A 4,293-nucleotide genomic window follows, 5' to 3' on the forward strand; every position below is an offset into this window, starting at 1 on the left:
GGAGAAAATGTGAGAAAATGAAATATACCTGCATGACGTAGAAATAAAGAAAGTGAAGTTTATCATGTACCGATATTCAGTGCTCATGAATGTTTCAAAAACAATATGAGAAGGTTGAGACATGGCAGAGGTAGATTCTTGCATGCTCAGCACACTCATAGCTAATCTGTCGATAAATTAAAATAATGAAGGAGAGTGATTAGTATATGCAATCACAGGATGATGTACATACAATTTGATTAGAGAGGGCCTTGTGAAAACATGCTTTGTGATTTGAGTGTTAGATCTCAAGATATATCAGTTGCAACTAAGCACTGAAATTAGAATTTGTAGGACCACCTGAAGGGAGGAAGCTACCATTGTTGCATAGGGACGAAAGGGCGGGGGAAGGGGGGACAAGGGCACCATGTCATTAGGGCAGGCAGGAGAACATAGTTGCAGAAAGTTTCGGAGAGCTGACATAAGGTTTCGCTAAGGCACAAACAATTCGTAAGATTGAATTTTTGAAGGCAGATATCCCTTGGAAATCAGCGAACGGACGAGTCCAAGGAATGGACGACCAAGGAAAAAAAATACTACTTCCGAAAAAAGCATTTTAAGGCAATAAAAATGAAGTGAAAATTTTTCAGAGAGTGCTGCTAAAGAGTATCCACTGGAGAAACCAATATAGGACACTGCAGTTTCGATAGACAAATAATTGATAAAGTGGCTTGCCTGATGTCACAGCAGCCTCAAAAGTTCTAGGTAAGACAGACAGGCCATTGAATGGAAGAAAAGTCTTGGGGCCTGGCTGATGTCGGACCTACTTTGGACTGTAATCCGCCATGGTTACATCATATGCTTTCTATTTGTTCATTTCATATTAAATAAGACTAAATAGATACAATCACATAAGCAATCTTTTTAGTTGCCGTTTCAGTATTTATTTTTCCTGGTGGCAATATCTACAGACTTAGATGGAGGTAGTTTAAGTGAACAAAGCATATGGGAGGTCATACATCGTGACTCAATCAACTGTCGGTCAGTGGGTTGAGGGCTTCATTGCTATACTGGCTCATTGTTGTAACAAGATGTTGAAGATCGCTGTGTGGTTGAGTCTAGGTTGTTGGTGTGATTTTTGTTCTGAAGAAATCGTGTGATTTTATTGAAGGCAAAGTCCAAAACTTTCCTAAGAGCTACATGGCACAACATCAAAGAGATTTTAAGGTTATCTATGAGTAAATAAATATGACACAACGCGATTGTTTTGTATCCACATTAGTTTGTCTCCCAAACTCCCTGAACTCAGGTAAGTACTGTTGTCAATTTTGCACAAATGTTTTGCATTCTTACCGTCAACTTCATTGGCAAGTAAGGGGCCTCGAAAAAATAGTTGATTTTACCAGATAGTTTGTTCTTTCTCTGTTGGTGCACTGACCCTTTTCCAAGTGTTATTGTAGTCATCCAAGATTCAGTGATGTGTGCAGACCGGAGTGCAGCATAAAAAGAACTGCATCATAGGTAGGGATTGTGTGGCTGGACTTAAGGCATGCAGTCACTCAACATAGTTCTACGACAAAATGAAATCCTGCACTCCTGTTAGATCGTCGATTACCGTCACATGCAAGTTGTTCCGAATTACGTTATCGTGCTGTGTATTGCCTTGGTTCTTTCTCTCAGTGCAGTCCAATGTATTTATTTGTATTAACATCAAATTGATAAACTATGTTCACAAAATAACCGAGAGAAGGTCAACTATGTTACAGTTTAAGTTGAAATTTCAATGAATGTTGTTGATCAGTAGAACACAGGTAGCTAACACAAACAACAGTCGGAAGTTACCGGTAAATAATGGTTTGTGTCTATTAGTGTGGCTTTCACAAAGTGACAATCTGAGAGAGAAAAGGTTGTAATGAAATATTTCTATCTGTAACATCGCTAACTGTGGTGAAAAACGGACCAAATTTGTGAATGAGCAACTCTGTAGTTTTAGCCCGAACTGAAAAGTTAAGCAATGAGAAACAAAAAACGGAATGGTCTGCAGGTGCTTACTAAGATGTGTGATCGCATGTTAGTGTTAGAAATGTAGAATGGTGATATGGGAGGAAATAAGAATAGTCCAACATAGTTGGGAAGACGTTTGACACTAATCTGTGTGTGCTCTGGAGTCAACAAAAAGTCTTTCCCACCCAACACGTGTAAGTACACTGTGAATGAAAGCATTAAGTTTCATCAAACTGCACTGTTGTCGATGAAGGTAAATAAATAACCAAGTGTAAGATCACAAAAAAGTAGTAGATTGGAACATATACTCACCATTCTCCTTGTTCTCGAGGCTGAAGGCTGTTCTGCATGGTGTGCGGAATGCTGATTTCTCCAAGGTAAAATTAGCTCCTTCCTGGCCAACATTTCTGAGTAGTACTAGACACCGAAGGCCAATTTGTCTAGCTAGAAGTGTAGTTGCTGTTCTGGACCAAAATGCTCCTCACCGCCAAGTAGACCTGATTAGACAGTGAAGAAACTGGTTACATTTCATCAAAGTGTATATTTATAGATCATGGTAAAATTGCAAAAGAATATAAGAACACAGTATCACAACGGACTGAAACATGTACTCACAGTCCCATCTCTTGCGCTCGAGTTTGAAGACTGTTTTATCTAGTTAGCAGAATGGTTGCTACTCTGCGCCAAATTCAGCTCCTTTCTAGTCACCAGGCCTGAGTAGTACTTGGCTGTGAAGGCTGTTTTGTTAGCGAGCAGAATACCTGCTGCCCTGGACCAATATAGTCGCCCTCCAGCCAGCAGCTTTGAGTAGGCTGTGAACAAAAACGGCTACTTTTTATCAAAATGTACCCAAATCGTTAGAGGTAAAAAATATAAACAAGTGTGTGAACAAAATATCAAGCAGACTGGATCATGTACTCACCATTGTACTTCCTGTTGTCGAGTCTGAACACCATCTTGCCTGGTGACCGGAATGCTTCCTGCTGTGGGCTGAAATCAGCTTCTTCACGGACAATAGATCTGAGTAGTGGTTGGCTCTGAATGCCGTTTTGTCAAGTGTTCAGAACAGTTTCTGCTTTGGGCCAAAATCAGCACACTGCCAGCAAGCAGGCCTGAGTAACTGTGAACAAAAGAACTATGTTTCATTAAAATAAACCCCAGTTGATCAATGTGAAAAATATAAACCAGTGTAAGAAGACATTATCACAGGACACTGGATTGTGTACTCACCATTTTAGCTCCTTTGGTCGAGTTCGAAGGCCGTTTTGCATGGCGAGCAGAATTCTTGCTGCTCCACGCTATAATCAGATCCTTTACGGCCAACAGCCCTGACCAGTGCTTGGTCCTGAAGGGTATTTTGTTTAGACAGCACAACACTTGCTGCTCTGGGCCAGTATAGTCACTCTTCTGTCCAGCAGGAATGCGTAGACTGTGAGCAAAAAGGTTACATGTTATCAAGATGTACCCATATCGATAAGGGTAAAAAATATAAACAAGTGTGTGTACAAAATATCAAGCAGACTGGATCATATACTCACCATCCTACTTATTGTGCTCTAGTCTGAATGGCGTTTCGTGTGGTGAGCGGAATTCTTTCTGCTCTGGACTAAATCCAGCTTCTTCCCAGCCTACAGGTCTGAGTAGTGCTGGCCCTGAGGGCCGTATTGTGGAGTGTGCAGAACAGGTGTTCCTTGGGGCCAAAATTGGCACACTCCTGGCTACCATGCTTGAGAAGACTGTGAACAAAAGGGATAAAGTTTATCAAAATGTACCCAAATTGACAGAGCTAAAACAATATAAACAAGTTTATGAACGCAATATCACAGCAGTGTTGATTGTATACTAACCAGTCTACTTCTCATGCTCAACCTCTAGCGAGCAGAATGCTGGCTCCGCATGGGGCAAAACAAATTCCTGTATATCTGACATGCCTGAGTGCACTGTAAAGAAAAAGATTAACTTTCATGAAAATGCACCCTTGTTTACAAAGGTAAGAAATATAAACTGGTGTAAGAACACAATAAAATTTACAAAACTGATTAGTTAGTTGTGCAGTAAATTTAATCTCAACTGTTTACACCAAGAGAGCTGTAAGTTTACAGTGTAGAAAACATCGGGTAAAATGTTATTATGATCAAAACACAAATGTCGCGTGAGTATCTACAGCAAATAGCTTAGTTCTTGTGTTACATGCTGAGCAGTGGTGGAGCAATTTTGTAGTGTTTTGGAGAGTGGATTGTAAGCATTTTATCCATTGCTGTAAATTTTCTTTTATTTAATGCTGGTTAAGACAGTCATTCAGCCATCCAA

The 4,293-nt window shown here is 40.2% G+C and overlaps 1 long non-coding RNA gene across 1 annotated transcript; it reads right to left on the bottom strand.

The window, feature by feature from the left end:
- Window positions 1-2,926: 2,926 nt before the first annotated feature.
- Window positions 2,927-3,554, bottom strand: LOC124711786. The gene is made up of 3 exons (XR_007005520.1): window positions 3,522-3,554; window positions 3,214-3,412; window positions 2,927-3,103 (listed from the first exon to the last, which is right to left on the bottom strand). It is a non-coding gene; the product is annotated as an uncharacterized LOC124711786 (long non-coding RNA).
- Window positions 3,555-4,293: the final 739 nt, after the last annotated feature.

Source organism: Schistocerca piceifrons, chromosome 8, assembly GCF_021461385.2.
Source record: "Schistocerca piceifrons isolate TAMUIC-IGC-003096 chromosome 8, iqSchPice1.1, whole genome shotgun sequence".
Lineage (NCBI taxonomy): Eukaryota > Metazoa > Arthropoda > Insecta > Orthoptera > Acrididae > Schistocerca > Schistocerca piceifrons.